The sequence below is a fragment of the Dromiciops gliroides genome, chromosome 5 (genome assembly GCF_019393635.1).
Source record: "Dromiciops gliroides isolate mDroGli1 chromosome 5, mDroGli1.pri, whole genome shotgun sequence".
Classification (NCBI taxonomy): Eukaryota; Metazoa; Chordata; class Mammalia; order Microbiotheria; family Microbiotheriidae; genus Dromiciops; species Dromiciops gliroides.
In genome coordinates, this window is record NC_057865.1 from 102210907 (window position 1) to 102234408 (window position 23502).

Genomic DNA, 23502 nt, shown 5'->3' on the forward strand with positions numbered 1-23502 from the left:
ATGAATAGGAACATTATTGAGAAACCTCTAAGAAATGAACTTGGTACTTCATGGGTCCACTCTTTTGGGAGGTTATGGGTTACACATATGTTGAGGAAGTATGCCTTACATGAGGGGAAAAAAACTATTGAAGCAAAAAAAAGTGAGGAAGTCAAATTGAAAGGAGCAAAGAGCCATAACCAAATAAATAAATAAATAAATGAACAAGCAAATAAATAAGTAAATAAAAAAATAGATGGCTAAATAAACAAAAGTGAATAGACAAATAAACAAGCAAACAAATGGACAAATAAATGAATTCATGAATATATGAATAAATGAATAAATAAATTGATGAGTAAATGGATGGATGAATAAATGAATGAATGAATAGATGGATGGAAGTCAAAGAATGGAAAAGGTTCACTTCTATTCACATTTTCCTCAAACCTATAACCCTAATCAACTCAATCCATCTCTGCTGGCTTAAGATATATGATCTTTTTCAACCAAAGCCTTGCCAAAATGACTTCCTTCTTCCTGGACTATCCCCTTGTTCCCCCCTGCCCCTGCCAGGCCCTCAAAACTATCACAGGCCAGCCCATTAATTAAAAATGAGTATCCTTAGTGGTCTCTATAATTTTTTTATTTTTTTGCGGGGCAATGGGGGTTAAGTGACTTGCCCAGGGTCACACAGCTAGTAAGTGTCAAGTGTCTGAGGCCAGATTTGAACTCAGGTACTCCTGAATCCAGGGCTGGTGCTTTATCCACTGCACCACCTAGCTGCCCCCTCTATGATTTTTAAAAAATGGCCTTTTCCCTTTTGATCCATGAAAACCTCATCACTACCTTTTAGGTCTTTGAAGACCCTTGCAAGAGGTTCTTCTGAGTCTAGGTTTGTTTGTTTGTTTTTTTTTTTTTGGTTGGTTGGTTTTTTGTTTTGTTTTGTTTTGTTCTAACCCATCATGGTTTTAGTTTACATCTGAGTTGCTACACTTTGGTGGCTTCCCTGTTGTCCTCACTTGTGCTGACTTTCTGATTTTTGAAAGCTTCCTTTTCCTATTTAAGAGTCTCTTCATTCAGCTAATGTTCATGCTGTGATTATCTTCCAGATGCCTGGTACTTTAATCCCTCAAACACATTTATCCTAGGCTTCTAGCAATGCATTTTACAGTTCTCTCCAGTTTTCCTGTGGTTTATTAACTTTTAGAAGCCACCCTTCAATATTGTCCTAACAAATTCTTAAACTTTTTTATAATTCTGTTAAATAACTGCTATGAACTATCCCTTTTTTGTCAATCCTTTAATTTCTATTATCACTGAAGCATAGTGACTGTGTCAAGAGGATAACCATCCGCTTTCATAACATAATATCCACATGTTGTAGACTTTTAGAATATTGCTGATGTGTTTTTAAAGATACCTTATTTATTGTTGTTGTTGTTGTTATTGCAAATGTAAAAAAAATGGAGTAAGAAATTCCATTTTATTTGCTATTGGGTTCCAGGTTTATTCTTCATTGTCACCATCCAAGGGGAAAAAGATGAGAGATTTATCTAATGAACGTTACATTCCTAAATTTAATCCTTTGACTCCTGCCATTTCTGCTGTGGTGGTATTCCTTTTTCCCATTCTTATTCCCAATCAGAAGGGGAAAGTGGAAGAAAGTAGCATTATATGTTAAGAAGTTCAACTTATGTGAGGAAATCGCAGAAGCAAAGGACAAGCACTTTACAAATATTATTTAATTTAATCCTCAACAACTCTAGAAGGTAGGTGCTATTATTATCCCTATTTCACAGTTGAGGAAACTTAGACACATAGAGATTAAGTCGCTTGCCCTGGGTCACACAGCTAGGGAATATCTGAACTAGATTTGAATTCAGGTCTTTCTGACATCCTGTCTTTAGACCCAGTACTTTATTCATTGTGACATGTAGTTGCCTTCTACTTCTGGAAAGTATCCCAGGAGTGGGAAAGGTGATGTTGCTACAGCTAGATAATAATTTGGTAGATGTGACCAGAATGAACCCCAAAAGTAGTCATTGATGGCTCAATGTCAACTTGGAAGCCAGTCTTCAATGAGGTGCCCTATTAGGCTCTTTCATATTTTAACAAATCCCTTGTACATTGACATCAATGACAAAATCATCAGACTTTTAAATGATATAAATGTAGGTGGGGGAAGGGAGAAAGTAGCTAAGACATTGGCTTACAGAATCAGTCAGGATCTGAAAAGGTCTTGAAAGGCTAAAAACTGTAGTCTGCCGCAGGCTTGGAAAATCTTGTCTCAAAAAACAGATTAGGTGAGATCAGATAATACTTCATCTGAAAAAGATCTGGAGGTCTTAGTGTACTATAAACTCAATGTGAGGCAACAGAATGATATAGTAGCACCAAGAGAAAATGAATGAATTAAAGAGCAATGTGGCCAAGTTAACAAGTATTTAACAAGTCCTTCCTATGTCACATACATGGTGCTAAATTCTAGGAATACACATACACGTAAAAAAGGACAGTTCCTGCCCTCAAGGAGTTTACATTCTAATGACAGATGGCAACACATAAAAGGAAACTGACGGGGTAGGATGGGGAAGGTACCAACTTGAGAGAGTGAGTCAGAAGCAGAGCCCAAAGAGGAATGGAGTGACTTTCCTGAGCAATTTCCTCAATGTGGAGGTTCTTGTAGAAACCGACCAATCAAAGGAAGGTAATACAAGAACAGAAAGATTTTCTAAGGTGAGAAAACTACTGGGTAACAGTGGAGAAAGAATTCTGGAGAGTCAGAAACAGAACCCAAAGAGGATCCAAGGATAACAACAACAATAACAATAATGATAACAGTAATAATAATAATAATGTTGTCAACATTTATATATATGCACACATATACACATATATACAAGTATCTGTCATCTATCTATCTGTCTGTCTGTCCTGTCTGTCCCTATACTTGACAAATATTATCTCATTTAATCCTCTCAACAATTCTAGAAGGTGGGTGCTATTATTATCCCCATCTTGCAGATGAGGAAACTAAGGTGAAGCTTTAGGTGTTTACCTAGGGGCATGCAACCAGTAAGTGTCCGAGGCAAGATTCAAACCCCACATTTCCTGGCTCCACATTCTGTGCTCTATTATCCATTATTCCATGTTGTCTCTAATTAGGGAGGTGATCGTCTCATTATATTCTACTTGTTCAAGCCACATGGATGACAAATGTTGGACAGCATAATGATAAATGGAAGTGTCCAGAGAAGGACTACCAGGATGCAGAAGGACCTCCACATTGAGCAATGGTCTGATTAGCATAAAAAGAGGACTTTCCCTGAGATTCCAGGTTCAAAGGGCTACAAAATTCCTTTGACATAATGAAAAAACATATCCTTTATTTTTTAAGTAATAAACATTTTTATTTATAGTTTTGAGTTCCAATGTTTACCCCTTCTCCCCTCCACAATAATATTCCACACAATAATATTCCATCACAATCATATATCACAGCTTGTTTAGCCATTCCCCAATTGATGGGCATTCCTTTGATTTCCAATTCTTAGCCACCACAAATAAACAAACAAACAAAAACATTTTTTCAAGAATTATCTCAATTTTGGAGGCAGCTAGGTGGTATAGTGGATAGAGCACCAGCCCTGAAGTCAGGAGGACCTGAGTTCAAATGTTCAAATCTGGCCTCAGACACTCGACACTTACTAGCTGTGTGACCTTGGGCAAGTCACTTAACCCCAATTGCCTCACCCCCCCCCCCAAAAAAAAGAATTACCTCAATTTCACTACTTCTTACTAAAAAAGCTTTGTTATTTCATTGGTGTGATTCAAGCTCCAGACAGCGAAGATTGCAATCCTTCTGCCAATTAGTATCTAGTTTCATGAGCTGCTATTTTCAAAATAATTCACCTGTTGGCCATTCTTTTGATGATGAGCTTCTATGAATTTAAAGAGGCTAAGAACAATAGTTCCATGATCAGATTCTTCCTCAAAGGCATTCCAGCTTCTTAAGAGCTACCACGGTTTGTCTTCTTCTGGCATAGCTTTAGAGAGCCCAAGGTTACTCCTCCACCATGATGAAGCAGAATAGGATTCTTGTGAAGGATCTTGGTCATATTTTATTGTTGCATTATGCATCTAAGAAATAATGAACAGTACTGGGCCTGTGAGTTCATTGCTATAGGGAACTCCCAAGTGTGAAAATTTCCTCTATCGATGCAGGTTAGCGGCATCTTCTCTACAACTGAGGGAGTTACCCAGATCACTGAGCGGTTATGGCACTGTATCTGTCAGCATATGTCACAGGTATGTATGTTTAGATTTCCCTGGCTCCAAGACCAGCCCTCTATTACCCCATGCTAACTCTCTAGGATGTTAAATATGATATCAAAGTCATCGTATTTGAAATGGCACCAACTTGTACATCCAACTTATTATTGCCAACAGTCAAGTGACTGGCTGACTTTATAAAAGTAGCCTTGATAAAGAGCTCTAAAGGAGCTGCTGTTGCTTGCTATCAGTAATCTGTAACTCATTGGCATATTATTTTCAAGAACATTTTGCCTAGTATGTGCACAGCTGGCTATATTTTATGTTCTATATGTCAGCACCAAGGCCAGGAATAGCTGCAGAACTAGTAAGAGCAAGCTTGGTCAGCATTACACTTAGGATGATTAGCTGAGCAAGCCACAGCTGGGCTGCCTTGTATTGGCCATTGTGGAGGGAGGGGGGTTGGATCAGAGAGCTTTAAGCATCAAGAAAAATGCTGTCTCCTTCTGGTAGTAATTAGGCTGGCCCCAACTATAAAGCATTGGGAAGATCTGATTGTTTTTTGAAAGAAATTTGGACCTAGGAAAGCTTTGGGCCTAGGAAAAGCATTATTGTATTGTTTGGGGTCTTGGAAAGATTTCCTTGATATAGATACATGTTTCTCATTTGATACACTAACCCATGTGAAGGCAGAAAAGGGAGCTGTGTGTTACATCTGCATTTTCCCTTATCCTGGGGGTCTTGCATATTGTGCCTATGCTTCACATCTCTTGGTAAGTAAAGAATCAGCTTTTTGGCACAAGTGATCCTTTGACGATGATATTTTTCAGAGAAAACCCAAACTCTATTTCCTAGATTGCAGTTATATGAGACTCTGCAACCTCAACCTCAGAACTCCAGGTCGGTATAAATATAGCATATATTATTAAGTCTAATGATAGCATGCGTTGATGTCATTTTAAATGTATACTCTGGCCACGTGTGTTTGCTATGAGTGCCCATTTACAACTTTTCACTAGGAATGAGGAATCTGCCCACAGATGCTTGCATTTGTGGGAGAGTGTACCTCAGTTTTATTGGGAAAAATGTTTTGTTGCTACTTTTCTTACTCTGCTATTTCATTAAATGCCTTTGTTCTGAACAAATTTTATTAACTCAGAGTTCATGAGTTGTTACAGCAAAAGGATTCATCACCTCATGTTCAGCCCACTTTTGAAGGTTGCTATATTTAGATAGGTTATTCCTTAGAAAACATACATTCTTTCACTTTGAACCATAATAGAAGGTCTCTCCCTCTTACTATCAGAGGTTAACACATTAGTGGAAGGTATAAACATCCACAGAGTACCATGAACCTGAGATAGCTTTCCCAATGGGACCTATCTTGCAAGTTGGGAGGCAGGAGGCAGAACTTAATAATGCAAATATATTAGCTACTAAAATACAAACAAAATAAAAACAGAACACAAAAAACAATAGAGCATAAAATGTAACTTTTTTTTTCTTTTTCTTTTTTTTTTTAAGTGAGGCAATTGGAGTTAAGTGACTTGCCCAGGGTCACACAGCTAGTAAGTGATAAGTGTCTGAGGCCGGATTTGAACTCAGGTACTCCTGACTCCAAGGCCAGTGCTCTATTCACTTCGCCATCTAGCTGCCCCAAATGTAACTTTTTTAAGAATGACAAAACTTAATATATTTATTAACACCTGAATGTCCACTGTCATATTTATTTATTAATTAATTAACTCGCTCATTTATTTATTCATCTATCTATCCATTATTCATTCATTCATTCATTCAGCAGGGCAATGAGGGTTAAATGATTTTCCCATGGTCACACAGCTAGTGTCAAGTGTCTGAGAACTCAGGTCCTCCTGAATCCAGGGCCAGTGCTTTATCTGGCCCACCACCTAACTGCCCCCTTCACTGTCATATTTAGATAATGGATCATTGAATTATAAGTTGTTAATATTAATTTTGGTAAAAATCCAAAAATCAACATTTTTAAACTCAAGTATTTTGATTATGGAAACAGAAAACAAATCTTGGCATAGAAAAATTGACCCCCCACAAAGCCTCCTACTCTAATGACTGATTATAACATAAACTGCATCCAGGGTATACACAGGTGTGCAAAATAATTGAAACAAAATAAACTAATGAAATTTGAATTGTACAATAACAATATGTAATAAATACTTATAACTCTGTAAAAAATAATCAAAGAATGGATTTTGGGATCTGAACTATTGGTGATATATGAAAAAAGGATTCATCCAGCATCAATGTTAAATTTGAAACAAAACTGATGTAAGTAATGCTAGAAATTGTATTCAGACTGTCTCTCCAGAGACCAAAGTTACTACCTTGGACAGACTTACACCCATCTCCCAGGTGTTGGGGGAAAATTTTGGACATACAACTTAAGCTATATCTCCAATGTATCTCCAAACTAAACATGCCTATATAAAAAGTTAATTTATGTTAATTATATAAGGTTATGTTAATTTGTTAGGTAAATGGTACTAGATTATTAGTCTAACAGTGGGAGGAACACACAAAAATGGGGGATCAAACCAATAGCTTTAGAGAAGGACACCACTGCTACTCAGAGGTACTCCTAGATCTCTGAGGGTGAGAAGTAGGTGGCTTTGTTCTGGGAGAATATGGCCAGAGTACTAACTACCCTTCAAACATTTGACTTCCCTACATCAATGCCCACTCTAATATTTGTAACAGTTATTAAAACATGCATACTATAACTTTTCACATTTCCTTGGAGGAATATCTTTTATTAAAAACCACAGAATTAAAAAAATAACAAAAGAGCAATAAAATACCTGAGAATGTTATGAAATCTAGAATTCATATGCTAGAGAACTAATTAAAGGTGGAGAAACCAGTTCAATCCAGTTCTTCTGGTCAAGGTCAGCTATTCTGGATCAGCCTAGTGTCAGTAAAAGCACATATGCATGAGCATTACAAAATGAAGCCATAATGCAATTTTGCCCCAATTAATTCTCACACCATGGTATGCCCCCAGTCTAGACTGAAAGATTCTCTTTGGGGAAAAGGCTTCCATTTTGGTTCAAAGTGTTTTCTAAGGAATAATCTACCAAAATTAGACATATTCCACAAAAGTAGGTTAGCCATGAGTTGATGGATCCTTTTGCCATCACAACTCATGAAATAAACAAAAACACAAACTTCTGTAGCACAAGGTGGGCTAAAAGTCACAAAGCGGTTTTAATATTTAATAAATTCTTTATTTTTTAAATTTTCAATACCATAGCATCATATAAAGTATAAATAGGAAATGAATTTACATTATATGTGAAAAATTAAATCTCATAAATGGCAAAAAATAAAGAAAAAAATAATTTTCAAAAAGTTATTAAAACATCATGACTTTTGGCCCACCCCATATATAGCTGTTACAGTGATGACAACCAAATGGTGGAAATAAGGGCAAAAAGAAATAAGATCACACCAATTTTACGTCACTTACAATAGTTCATTTAACCATTAAGTCTTTGTCTGATAATCCATTTATATTACTAAGGAAGAACTGCATCCTGCCACTATGGATGTCCCTGCTATAATCTTCCTCTGTGGAACCTCTACCACATGATGTCTCTACTCTCTCTTTTACAGATCAAGTAGATCCTTGACTAGACATGATTCAATCAATCATGCCTAAATGTAGTGTTAATAGGTATGTCTATACTTCGTGTAGGGACCCATCTAGAAAGGAAAGCAGCTGCCATCTATAAGAAGGCAGCTAGATGGTACAGTGGTACATCTAGTGTTGGACTTCAGAGTCAGAAAGACCTAAGTTCAAATCTTGTCTGAGACATTTACTTACCTGTGTGACTCTGGGTAAGTCACTTTCTCAGCCCCAGTTTCATTTGTAAAATGAGTACAAGAATAGGACCTACCTCACAGGGATGTTGTGAGGATTATAAAGTGAGTTAACATATGTAAAGCACTTTGCAAACCCCAAATTGCTATATAAATGCTAGCTATAATTACTCAATGATAAGGGAAAAAAATCTTATCTATAGGTGACAATGAGAACTTTTACATTTTGTTTATGGAGATAACACTAATTCCAAAACAATTCCAAAGTCTTCAAAGGATGGGGGTAAGGCGAGGACTCAAGACAATACTTGAACACAATAATTACTACCCTGAACATCTACATTCTCTTTAAAATAGTTTGTGAGAGTAGCCTAGATGTTAACTTGAGAAATGAACAGGGAGGTTTTGCAAACAGCAAAACAATATTTTAGAGGCATGCAATTGATTGAAGAAAACAACAACCGGAAAAAAATTATTAATTGTTTATTGACTAATAAAATAAAAATCAGGAGTGGTTGGGGAGAAGATATTGATACACTTAGGCCCCACCTCAATTCATACACCCCCCCTACACACACACACACACACACACACACACACACACACACATACCCCAAAAAACTCATATAGAACTGAAGAATTACAGTGTAGGGGGACAAGATTGGACTGTAGTGGATGATACAAGAGCTGAGACACATGAAGGAAGAAGTGGAAAAGGGAGGTTCAGGGGAGAGAAATAATCTGTATCCCCTGGCTGCATAATCCCATTGTTTAATGTAAAAAGCACTGGTTTTGAAGTCAGAGGACCTGGATTCAAATCTTGGCTCTGCTACTTAAATCACTTCTCCTGTCTGGGTCTTTTTCTTATATACACATTTAATGGAATGTTCTCCACCTATATTTCCCAAATCTGTCCCTGTTCCCTTTCTACCAATCCCAACATATGGGAAACACCTTTCCCAAATATTGGCCTGTCTAGTGAGTGAAGATAGAAAAGACCATGAGCTCAAACACATGTAAATGTTGTCCACATGAAGACCCTGAACACAAGGCTATCCCAAGAGTCCTGTCTCCTGTATGCCCAAACCCCATCTTCCAAGCTACTTGAGCTAAGAGATATGGCATGCTTCAGTGCCCACCTGAATTGTAGTGAGCCCCATGTGTCCTGGACAATCTGGAGTGTTACCTTGACAAGAGTAAGGCTAGACCTAACATGTTAAGGGGACATGACCAAATTGAAAGGTCTCCAATACAGAAGTGTCCCCAGTCATCATCACCTCCTCTGGAGTTGTGTCCCTCCCTGACTATACCATGAGAGGTCTATGTCCCCCCTCCTTGAAAAATTCCCCAAATTCTCCTCAACATCCAAATTCTTGAGATATCTGGTTATACTTCCTCTCCTCTCACAATCTGCCAAACCCATTGCATTTTGGCCACTAACCTCATCATTCAAACGGTGCTACTTTCTCTAGAGTTATCAATGATCTAATTTTCAAATCTAATAATATTTTATCAGTCTTTATCCTTCATGGCCTCCTTGCAGTATTAGATCCCATTAACCACCTTATCCTCTGATATATTCTCTCCTCCCTGAATTTTCATGACACTGTTCTCTCTTGGGTCTTCTCCTGCGTCTCTAACCAGGCCTCAGTTTATTGCTAAACCTTCATCTATGTCATGGTTATTAACTGTGAGTGTACCACTAAACCCTGTTCTAGACCTTCTCATTTCCCTCTATACCCTCGCTTGTTGATGTCATCAGATTCCATAGATTCAATTACCATCCCTAGGCAAATGATCGTTATATCCAGCCATAGTTTCTCACATGAGCTATTGTCCTGAATCACCATCTGTCTACTTGATATTTCAAACTGTATGTCCTATAGATACCTCAAACTCAGCAAGTCTGTTATCTTTCCCCCAAACCCTCCTCCTTTTCTAGGTTAGTTATTACTGTTCAGAGTGCCCTCATCTTCTCATTTGCCCAGGTTCACAATTTCAACATCATCTTTTATTCAACACTCTCATTTGCCCAATATACCTTATCTATTGGCCAAATCTGTTTCTATCTTCACTACCTCTCTCATATATGTGATTTTCTCTCCACTCTTCACCTTAGCCCTCATTACCTCTCCTGTGGACTATTGCAGCAGCTTCTTCATTGGTCTCCCTGCATAATCTCCTACCTTTCCAATCCATCATCTGAGATTCCATTGCTTAGGTGATTTTCCTACGGGCAGCAAGGTAGTGCAGTGGATAGAGTATCAGGCCTGGAGTCAGGAAGAATCACCTTCATGAGTTCAAATCTGGCCTCAGACACTTACTAGCTGTGTGACCCTGGGCAAGTCACTTAACCCTGTTTGACTCAGTTTCCTCATTTGTAAAATGATCCAAAGAAGGAAATAATAAACCATTCTAGTATCTTTGCCAAGAAAACCCCCAAAAGGGTCATGAAGAAGTGGAGACAACTGAAAAATGACTCAACCACAACAACAACAACAACAAAGGCCTGTTACCCATCTTCTCCTTAATAAACCCCAGGGGCTCGCAATCACCTCTAGGATAAAATACAAACTCTTCTGTTTGGTATTTTAATCTATTAAAAAAACTGGTCACTTTACATCTGTTCAGTTTTCTTACACATTACTTCCATTTAGTCATTCTGACCTACTTGCTCCTTTCAGGAGGGGAGAAGATCTGAAAGAATAATAAGGGAGAAATCTGTTATAGACTTAGCTGTGTGTCCTTTTGTGTGCATTTGAGAGTGTGTGTGTGTGGTGAGTATAAGGAGGTACAAAGGGGTGATGAAGAATGATGAAGGGTTGATTCCAGCAGAGGGAGTTGTAGAATAGGAAGCAGGTTATCTGAAAAAGCTTGTGGCCATGATAGTAAAGTATAAGCAATTAATAATAATGACTAATAATAATAATTGAATTGGTAGCATGGCCTAGTAGAGAGCCAGCCATGGAATCATGAAAACTCTATGTTTGAGTCTTACCTCTGACTGTGTAAGCCACTTAAATGGCTCAGTGCCCCAAGGTACCGCTCCAAGACTGTATGTTGCAGAACAGTAACTGATGTGCATCGATAGGGGAACTTTCTTACTAGGGACTCCAGTCACTTATAAAATCAGAGGATCAGCCCAAACAAAAACCAAAAACACTTTGATATTTACATAGCACTTTCTATCAAAAAAGCTTCCCATTCATGATCTGTTTTGAACTTGTCAACAACCCTGTGAAGTAGCCATTGTAGGATTTATTAAGGCCATCTTACAGAGAAGGCAACTGAGGTCTCAGTGAAGTTCCCATGGTCACATAGAAAGTAATAGTCAGAGGTGAAAATGGCACCCTGGGGGGCAGCTAGGTGGCACATTGGATAAAGCACCGGCCCTGGATTCAGGAGGTCCTGAGTTCAAATTTGACCTCAGACATTTGACACTTACTAGCTGTGTGACCTTCAGCAAGTCACTTTTAACCCTTATTGCCCCACAAAAAATAAATGGCACCCTGGTCTTCTCAATTTCTAGCAAACTTTCTACTATGTTATACTGCCACTAACATTCTAATTGCCACCTCTAACTCAGAGTAAGGGTACCCTAGAATTTAACAAGATAAACAGTCAATAATTACTGGGAATCCTAGATACAGATGGATACCGCCCATACTTTCTCTGCTATACTAGGGAGTTCACAAAGAATGGGTCTCACATAGAAGGTATAATGAAATGGGCAATTCAAAAGATGAATCCATAACAGAATGCTCCCCCAAGATCTGGCAGGGAGATAATAAAGAAAGAGAAGACATCGTTCCTGTCTTCTAGTGTTCTTTTCCATCCTCCCCATGATTTGCTGGACTTCGAGTAATTAGACCCCACTACCAAAAAGGCATCACTCTCTCATCCAAATCACCAAACATGTCTTGAGTGTCTACCATGTGCGCAAAGCAAAATGCTAGATGCATGAAATTAAAAGCTAGAAAAAAGACATTTGTTTAATATCTCAGGTCTGGAAATACTGCTTAGAAACAGCTTACTTATCATCCTGAATCCATGAGTAAATTTATTGGGGAATTACCTCTGATTTTGTGAGCCTGATGCTGTGATAGCTTGACAATAATTATATTTATGTCTTAGATCTGATACACTGACAGAAGCTAGAAACTGTAGATAAGCAAGGGGAAATATTCCTCTGTCTTTGAAAGACAGACTAGATGGCTATAAGCCTGAAAAACAATTATAATAAAAAGCATCCACATGTTATGGGCTTGAAAGAAAAACTCAAGTATTGAAAGTAGAGTTTAATTAAAGCTGGTTTGGACTAAAAGATCCCCTCAAAAATGAGGGAATGAGCCCAAACCAAATGCCAGAAATAGAAATTTCATTTAAAATAACTGTAGACAATATAAAATGCTTGGGAGTCTATGTGAAACCCAGAAACTGTATGAACACAATTACAAAACACTTTTCATGCAAATAAAGATACATCTAAACAACTGGAAAAATATTAATTGTTCATGGGTAGACCAAGCCAATATAATAAAAATGATAATTCCACCTAAATTAATTTACTTATTCAGTACCATATTAACTATCAAAAATTATTTTATAGAGATATAAAAATGATAAAATTGATTCAAAAGAACAAAAGGTCAAGGGAATCAATAAAAAAATGTAAAGTAAGGTAGCCTAACATTACCATATCTGGAACTGTATTACAAAGCAGTAATCATCAAAACAATCTGGTACTAGCTAAGAAATAGAGTGGTGGGTCAGTGGAATAGATTGGGTACACAATACATGGTAGTAAATACCATAGTCATCTAGTATTTGATAAACCCAAAGATCCAAGCTTTTGGGATAAAAACAAACTATTTGGAAAAAATCTCTAGAAAAACTGAAAAGCAATTTGACTGGGTACATGATTTAGACATAAAGAAATATTATAATTTAGACATAAAGAGATATTATCATAAGAAAATTAGGGGAGCATGGAACATTTTACTTGTCAGATCTATGGATAAGGGAAGAGCTTAGGAACTAACAAAAGATAATGAAGAACAAAGATGTAAAATGTATACATACACACACACAGACATGTATATATGAATATATAAATATATATGTACATATATATATATAATTTTTTTCTTTTTTTATGGGGCAAGGAGGGTTAAGTGACTTCCCCAGGGTCACCCAGCTAGTAAGTGTCTGAGGCTAGATTTGAACTCAGGTCCTTCTGAATCCAGGGCCAGTGCTTTATCCACTGCACCACCTAGCTGCCCCCTAAAATGTATAATTTTGATTACATTAAATTAAAAAGGGTTTTCACAACCAAACCCAATATAGCCAAGATTAAAAGGAAAGCAGAAAACTGGGAAAAACATTTTTATGGGAGGTTTCTCTGATAAAGGCTTCATTTCTCAAATGTATAGATAACTGAGTCAGATTCATAAGAATGTGAGTCATTCATTCCCCAACTGATAAATGGTCAAAGGATATGAACAGGCAGTTTTCAGATGAGAAAATCAAAGCAACCTATGGTCATATAAAAAAAAAAGACTCTAAATGACTATTGATTCGAGAAATGCAAATTAAAACAACTCTGAGGCACCACTCCACAACTATCAGATTGGCTAATATGGCAGAAAAGGAAAATAAGAAATGTTGGAGGGGATGCAGAAAAATTGGGACATGAATATATTGTTGGTGCAGTTGTGAATTGATCCAAGCATTATGGAGAGCAGTTTGGGAAAGTTTGGAAAAAAAATAAATAAAATGTGTACGTTCTTTGACCCAGCAATACTACTACTAGGTCTATATCTCAAAAGAAATAAAAAAACAAAAAGGAAAGGGACCTATCTGTACACAATTTTTTTAATAATAGTTCTTTTTGTGGTGGCCAAGAACAGGAAATTGAAGCAGGAATGTCCATCAATTGGAGAAAGGCTGATTGTGATAGAATACTATTTTACTATAAGAAATGATGACCAAGATGGTTTCAGAAAAACCTGGGAAGACATATAAACTGATGCAAAATGAAGTGAACATAACCAAGAGAACATTGTACATAGTAACAGCAGTATTGTATAATGATCAACTGTGAATGACAATTATTCTGATCAACACAATGATCCAAGAAAATCCTTAAGGATTTATGATGAAAAATGCTATCTACCTTTAAAGAAAAACTGATGATTCTGAATGAAGATTGAAGCATGCTTTTTCACTTTATTTTTATTGCTTTTTGCTTCATGGCTAACATGGAAAAATATTTTGCATAATTTCACATGTATGATTGGCATCACATTTCTTGCCTTCACAATGGGCAAAAGATGGGTGATTGAAAGAGAATTCAGAACTCAAAAAAAAATTTTGAAACAAAAGCTTAAAAATAAATAAATAATAGAATTTTGAAAAGGAAAAAAATATTTCAAAAGAACCTAGATTCTTTGATTAGTCATCCCAAAGGATCTTGAATTCAGAGACTAGGGCTTCTTTCTGAGGTACTGAAATTTAGAGGGTGAGGACAACACTTGGATGTCTTTTAAGAGTATAAAAACAACTGAATTTACCATCTAGTTAGCAAGTGTATTACCTAAGATAAGTTACAAGATGCTTTCCTCCTTTAGGTGACCCCCCTCCAACCTATTTTGTTTCTAAGTTGATTTGAGGTAATGGTTTATGATACTTGCCTCAGGTGCTTTGTATGCCTTGATCCAGGTGTTCAGATTTCTAGGAATAGCTTTACCAGGACTAAACAAGGGAATGGAGGTCTAGAGAGGTGTATTCTAATAAAAGGGGGGAGGGTGGATCAGAGGCTATCTCTCAGGCAAGGGATGTTATCTACTTTATGGACCTGTGATTGCCTAATTTATACTTATAATATCACCGCTGCCTGTAGGAATGAATTATCATTCCACTCAAGAAGAGGCTAGAGTATAATGCTGCTACTGTAATGACTCACTACAGTGTAAGCCAGGGAAAGGAGATAAGGAGAGAGCTAAATCCCTAAGGCAATTGCCACAAAAGAAAACTCCTAAGACTTCTGGGGAGAGATATGTGGGCTAGAGGAAGTAGCTATGGTGTAGTGGGAAGAATCCTGAATCTAGAATTGGTACCTCTGAGCTTGAACCCCAGTTCAGGAGCTCACCAGCTTTTTGATATTAGAAAAGTCATTTAAATTCCAGTTTCTCTGTCTGTAAGATAGAGGTAATACTACCTTCACTACCTCACAGGGTTAATGAGGATGAATGATGTAGAATCTTAGTGTTGAGAGAGAGATCAAAAAAATCCAGTGTATGCCTGAACAAGAATTCCTTCTACAAAACACCCCTCAAAGTGGTCATCTCTTTTCTTGAAGACTCGCTGCCTCCTGGGGCAGCCCATTCTATTTGTGGGTAGTATTCAGTTATGACTTTTTAAAATTTATATTGAACCAAAGCCCATTTTTCTGCTTCTTCCACCCACTGTGCAAAATTGAATACAATACTCCAGATGAGGGCATCTGAGGTCTGAGAACTATCACCTCCCTATTCCTGAAGCTGTGTCCTTCTTAAAACAGCTCAAGATTGTATTAGCCTCACATTACACTGATTCATATTGAGTTTCCAGTTTACTAAAATCCATAAATCTTTCCTTCTCTCCCCAAACAACTCCTTTCTAACCAGATCTCCCTCATCTTCTATTTGTGAAGTTGTGTTGTTTTTTGTACTTAAGTGTAAAACTTTACATTTTTCCTTATAGAATGTGTTATCTTAACAGAATCATCATAATTGCTCCAACCTAGGAGTTAGCAAATGATACCCTGGAAGTCAAAGCCTGGTTTTGTACTGCCCAGAAGGAATGGTCCTTACATTTTTGAATACAATAAAACTCTATTTAAAAAAAAATGAAAGAACCATTCTTAACTCATGTGTCATACAAAAACAGGCAATAGGCCAGATTTGGCCCAATGACCATAGTTATCCTGCCAAAAATAAAAAAGACCAAAAAAGATCTAGAAACCCAGTGAGAAACTGTGGTAAATGACTTCTTAAAACCCAGAATTGCATAAAAAGTTACCCAGAAGCCCAAGGGTCCCTCAGGAAAAGAGTGCCAAAAATACCAGAGATAGCCAGAGACATAATATATATAATATGTTTCCCATGTCAGCAAGAGCAGAGGGCTTTCCTGAAAAATCCCCAGGATCAGAAAGTCCTAGGGTAAGGATTCTGGGATTCCCAAGGAGTGAGCAGCAACCAATGTAGTAGAGACCAATATGGCGCTACAGTGATTAGGGAAGGACAACCCAGACCTAGGGACTCTGAGGTCTTTAATATTAGCTTTATTAGGTTTGTTTGTGGGGGCAGCTAGGTGGTTCAGTGGATGAAGCACTGGCCCTGGATTAAGGAGGACCTGAGTTCAAACCTGGCCTCAGACACTTGACACTTACTAGTTGTGTGACCCTGGGCAAGTCACTTAACCTTCATTGCGCCACCAAAAAAAAAAAGAAGAAAATAATCTTACCAAGATTTGTTTGTGCAGAAACTTTAATTTTATGTAATCAAAATATCTAATTGGATTTTATCTATTCCTTACTAGGCCCTCTTCATTTCTTTTTATCATTTCTGTTGATATTCCTGACTTTTTCCCTTCCATATAAATTTCATTATCATATTTTCTATTTCTCTAAAGTAATGCTTTTGTAGTTTGATGACTATGACATTGACTAAATAAAATAATTTTAGTAGTATTGTCATTTTTATTAAATTGACTCTTTCTACACATGAAAAGTTAATATTTTCCCAATTAATTAGGTCTCTCTCTCTCTCTCTCTCTCTCTCTATATATATATATATAATATATATATATACATACATACATATTAGTAATATTAAATATCATTTCTCTTTCTATATTTTCCTGCTTGGTTATATTGTGTGATTTTAATAGAAATGCTAATGGTTTATGAGGATTTATTTCATATTCTGCATGATTGCTGAAGTTATTGTTTCAGTTATTTTGGGGGGGGGGAGGCAATGAGGGTTAAGTGATTTGCCTAGGGTCACATAGCTAGTAAGTGTCAAATGTCTGAGGCCGGATTTGACCTCAGGTCCTCCTGAATCCAGGGCTGTGCTTTATTCACTGCGCCACCTAGCTGCCCCCTAATTATTTTTTAAGTTAATTCTTCAGGGTTTTTAAAAGTGTACTATAGGGGCAGCTAGGTGGCGCAGTGGATAGAGCACCGGCCCTGGAGTCAGGAGGACCTGAGTTCAAATCCAGCCTCAGACACTTGACACTTACTAGCTATGTGACCCTGGGCAAGTCACTTAACCCCAATTGCCTCCCCCCCTCCCCCCCAAAAAGTGTACTATCATATACAAAAATTAATCATTTTGTTTCTTCTTTACTCATCACTATTCCCTCAATTTCTTTTTATTATTGCCATATCCAGCAGTTCTAGTACTATGTTAAATAGAAGTTGTGATGTTGGAGATTCTTGTTTCACCCCTGATTTTATTAGAAAAAATTCTAGCTTATCTCTGTTAAAAATAATGGTAGCTCTTGGTATTAGACATGCAATATTTATCATCATAAAGAAAGATCAAAGGTCAATTTATTTCGATGTTTTCTAATATTTTAAGGAGAAATCAGTATTATATTACCTCAAAAGCTTTACCCTACATCTTGATGTAATCATATGATTTTTGTTGATTCTGTCATATAGTTAATTAAGTTTATGGTTTTCCTAACATTAAACTAACCCTACAATTCAACTTACTCATAGTGTATAATCTTTGTGATATATGGTTTTAGCCTTTTTGCTGATATTTTATTGGAAATTTTTGCATCTTTGTTCATTAGGGACATTGATCTATAGTTCAGTTTTTCTGTTTTGATTCCCCATGAATAAATAAATTGAATAAATAGACCATATTTGTGTCTAAGAATCTAGTGGGACTATTTCTTTTGCTATTTTTGCAAGCAATTTATATAAATTTATTAATAATTATCCTTTAAAGGTTTTTTTTTAGAATTCACTTTTTTTTTTGGTTTTGTTTTTTTGATGAGGCGATTGGGGTTAAGTTACTTGCCTAGTGTCACACAGCTAGTAAGTATTAAGTGTCTGAGGCCGGATTTGAACTCAGATGCTCCTGAATCCAGGGATGGTGCTCTATCTACTGCACCACCTAGCTGCCCTTAGAATTCACTTTTGAATCCATCTTCTCTTGAAATCTCCACCCACCCTGAAGTTCTTTTATGGCTTATTCAGTCTCTTCTTCTGAAATTAATTTTTAAAATTTATCTCTTTCTTGTTTTGTTATTTGAGGTATTTTCTATTTTTGCAAATATTCATTTATTTCATTTAAATTGTTGGTTTTATTGGCTTATGGCTGGGCAAAAAGTTTTGGTACTGTATTTCCGATACTGGTAATTTGATTTTTCTTTTTTTTTCTTTTTAAATAAAATTAGCTAATATAATTTCTTTTATTATTTTTAAAGTCCAAATGTTATTTATTATTTTATTGGGCATTTGGTTTTAAATTTTATTTTTTTAAATTTTACATTTCTTTTTAATGTTTCAAAATTTCTATATTGGTGTGTAAGTGGACCTTCTAATTTGTTGTTTTTCTAGTCTTTTTAGTTGCATTCCTAATTGGTGCTCTGTTATTTATCTTTTTTGGGGGGGGCTAATAAAAGGCTTAAAGATATAAATATTCCCATAAGAACTACTTTGAATCCCCAAAATTATGTCATGGAGTCTCATTGTTGCCATTATATTTAATGAAATTACCAATAACTTCTATGATTTGTTCTTTGACCCAGCAATTCTTTAAGATTGTTATTTAATTTCTTGTTGATTTTTTAAAAACTTTTCCAGAGGCCCTTTAATGTAAGTGTAATTGCCCATTGATCAGTAATATGTAATAATAAGGGTATAATATTTCTGATTTTCTTCATTTGTTTCTGAGGTTTATTATTTGCAACTACTCGGCATGCATCATCTCATCTGTTTGTGAGGTTTTTAAGTCCTAAGACATGATTGATTTGTATAGAGATGTCATGTACAGCTGAAAAATATTATGTGCTATAATAATTGGAGTGATGCCACCTGCTGGAGAGTTACTCTAGGAAAGCTCTGCTATGAGGAGAAGGCATCTGAGGGCAAGTCATGCAGCTTTTCCTTGGCATCAGGAAGTGACGTTCCTCATGGGTACTGTCTATCAAAGCTACCAGCCAATTAGCTTGGAGCTGTGTGTGCATGTGGATGGGATGTTCCCAGTTTCACAGGAGGCTTGTGGGAGGAAGAAGGGGCAAGGCTCACTCGTTCTCTTTCGTCAGGACTCTTGTGGAGAGTGGAGCAGAAATGCGGGCTTCCTGAGATACCTGAATCTAGGCCCCTTTCTCTCTCTCTTTACCAAATTCTTATTCTCCTTAATAAATGCTTTAAAGTTTAACTCTTGCTAAAGCTTATAATTTATTGGCGACCACTCAGATATTGTAGACAGACTAGATAGAATTTTAGCCCATTACAGTGCCTTTATATTTCCATTCAGTAATCACCAGACAGCTATCATATCTAATTTTTAAAAACTCCATTTAAATCTTTAACTTCTCTCATATATATTTTTGGTTAAATTTATCTAGGGCTGATAGGGGTAAATTGAGGTCTCCCGATTATAATGTTATCTTGTATTTGACCTTGTAATCTAGTTTCTTCAAGTATTTAGAAACTAAGTCGCTGATTGCATATTTGTTGAGCACTGAAACTCATTTTCTGTTACCTTACAGCAAAATGTAGTTCTCCATCTTATCTCTTTTAATTGTCTGTTTTTGCTGTTTCTTTATCTGAAATTATAATTGCTACCTTTGCTTTGTTTGCGTTCAGCTGAGGCATAATAGACTTTGAACCAACCTTCTCCCAGCTTTTTTTTTTTTAACTGTGTGAGTCTTTATGTTTCAAGTGTACTTCTTGTAGTATATTGTTAGATTTTGCTTTCTAATCCATTCTGCTAACTTTTGTCTCATAGATGAGTTCATTCATATTAACAGTTATGATAGTTAACTTTTTGTTTTTCTCCATTCAATTCTTTTATGCTTTATCTTAATCATAATCCTCTATTCCTATTGATTTTAAATTACTAATTTTCTTTTTTCTTCTTTTAACCTTCTCTTCACTATCCCCTCTATACGTTCTAGTTTTATTCCACTTGTGATTAATCTCTCCCTGAATCTCCTCTCATGTTTATGTATTTTTATATTTTTCCTTTTCCTAGGACCTATTTGTTAAAAAAAAATTATGGAAATCCTTTTTGTGTTAACAAAGAATAAGAAATTAAAGGGATGCCCATCAATTGGGGAATGGCTGAACAAGCTGTGGTATAATGATTGTGAGGGGATACTATGGTGCTATAAGAAATGATGAGCAGAATGGTTTCAGAAAAGCCTGGGAAGTCATGTATGAGCTGATACAAAGTAAAGTGAGCAAAAAGAGGAGAACATGGTACACTGTAATAGCAATATTATAATGATGATGAACTGTGAAAGACTTAACTACTCCAATAAAGACAATGATCCAAGATAATTCCAAAGGACCCATAATAAAAAATGCTACCCACCTCCAGAAAGAGAACTCATGAACATTGTGTACAGACTGAAGCATTCTTTTTAAAGTTACTTTATTTTTCTTTTGTATTTCTGTGTGTGCCTTCTTTTGCAATATGGCTAATATAGAAATATATTTTTTGTGACTTCACATGTACAATTTAAAATTTTTTTTCTTGCCTTGTCAAGGGGTAGGAAAGGAACAGGAGGAAGGGAGAAAATTTGGAACCCAAATCTTTTTTAAAAATTATTTAAAAAATTTATTGAAATGTAACTTGGAAATATTTAATAAAATAAAAATATGATTAATTTCCTCTATACCTGTTTCTGTCTAAATAGCCTGTTGAAATGAGCAAATTTCTGTACCAAATTGTGTGTGTTGTCCTCTTTTGATCAGTTTAGATAAAAATAGTGTTGAAGTGATACCTACTCCCCCATTCCTTCCATGTTTGCATATACTTCTACTTTCATAACTTTATTTGTTTTAACAAGTTCCCTTGTCTTTTTTCCCATTTGTCCTTAATGTTCCCTTCTGCCTTTCTTTTTTAAATGCATCTTCAAAATATAACAAAACTAATTAACAAATTATTATAGGTAATTTGTCTCTAATGGATAGCTCTACCACCCTATGCTCTCTTGCATAAAATTCCAATTTTGGAGAGGTTTGATAAGTCATGAGAACAGAAAAAAAGTCTAGTCTCCCATCTTGTTGGCCATGTAAATTGGAAGTACTGTCTACATTTCTTTTTAAAATTTAAATATAATTTATTCACATCAGTCTCTTTGGACAAATGCTACTTTCCCCCTCACTGGAATTATTTCCATTTTGGTCTTCAGAATTTCTTTTCTTTTTTTTTTCTTTTTTTCTTTTTTTCTTTCTTTCTTTCTTTCTTTCTTTCTTTCTTTCTTTCTTTCTTTCTTTCTTTCTTTCTTTCTTTCTTTCTTTTCTTTTTTTTTTTAGTGTCTCCTATCCTTTCTGGACTGCCTTCCCTCAAAGCATTTCACTCTATAGAATCCTACCTAACTTTTAACTTTCCTCTGACTTCTTTGAAATCTGCTTTGCCAAAATGTAGGAATATTTTCAGCTTGCCTCACCTTTATCAGGATCTTGAGGATAAAGTGATCACTTCCCTCCAAGTTTCCCATTATTTCCACCCCAGCAACCAGTTCTTCCCTGTTAGTGAGAATCTCATTTAAAACAGAATCTCCCCTCATGGGTTCCTTTATGTCTAAAAGATGAAACTATCACTAATGCAAAATCCAGAAGTTATTAGTTGGTGGAGAGAGAGAGAGCTCCAGTATATGTCTAGATAATTGAAGTCTCCTAACACAATTTAGCATGCTCTGTGTCTGACTTGTGATCTGCTTCCCAAACTCCATCTATTTCTTCTTTCTGTCTCAGGTCATCTGTAACACATTCCAATTACAAATTATTTTTGTGTCTCTGTCCCTCAAATTTCACCCAATTTCTCTCCATCTTCTTTTCCCCTCAGGCTCTTGGATTTCCTTATATGAGTATACCTCTTAATATACAATGATATTCTCCCCTGCTTTACTTAACTTGTTTCTTTTGAATAAGATATACCCAGTCACAGCTCAGTCATGGATTTCATCCTACAAAGTATTGGATATATCTATGAGCTTAAATTTGCCTCCTTAGATTAAGTCTACTTCCCCTCATTTATTGTCTAGTTTTTGGAAATTTTTGTATTGACATCTAGGGTCATAGGCTTTACTACTGAATTTTCTTGAATTTTATTCTCTGTGAATTTCTGGGTGTCCTACCTGCTATTCTTCATTTTTATTCTTTGTGGCTACTCTTCACAGTATCTGACTTTGGGGATAGAAAGAGACAATCTTTTCCTCATTTTAAGTTAAGCATTTTTATTAGATTTGCAAGACACTTGGCAAATATATTCATTCCAGTTTTTGTTAGGCATATTCCATCTCTGGCCAGGAATCTGTCATCCGAATATTGCAAGCTGTGATCCAGAAATCCAAGTCCCATTCTCATACATCACATTCTTAGCCAGCTGTTCACATCCCAAATTAATTTTTCTCTTCTACATTCCATGACTTCAATGGACAACAGCAATGAAAACACAGCCTGTTTCCCCATGGCTTTCAATTTTTTGCCTAAGGCTTTGTAATCATTGTCAATAATTTGCTAGTTCCTCCTGAAAGTATCATTTATGCCCACATGAATCACCAGAAGTGGATGGCTGTTCATGCATTTTGATAAGTATTGAGAAGTTCTCTGATATGTTTTACATACATGCCCTATGAAGTCAATAGACAATTCTCTTTTCATTATCAAGTTAACAAGTAGCTTCCTAAGTAAACCTGAGCAGAGAATCACCAACAGTTATTACTCTTTTCTTCTTCCACTCCCCCTTATTGGATGATTTCTCTCACATGATAACTTCTGCAGCTCTATAATATTATTTTTAGAAAAACAATCATCTTCCTCCTCCTTAGTACTGGTATCCAGTTCTCTCTTCTTAAGGAGAAGCTGCAATGCTGTTTCTTGTACATGTATCCTTTTTCTTTCCTTTATCCATTCTTAGTCATACTGAAAAGTGTTGTCTCCTCTCTTCTCCTTCAGATTCCATGCCATCACCACCACCACCACCAATGAAAGTTTTTTTTTTTCTCTTCCTCTCATTACTCTTTCTTCTTTCTAACCTTCTGGACTGTGGAGATGTATTGTTCAAGTCCCTTAACCCCTTCCAAGAGGAAGATAACTCTACATGTGGAATACAGATAAATCACTCAGAAAGGATAGAACTATAGACATCACAT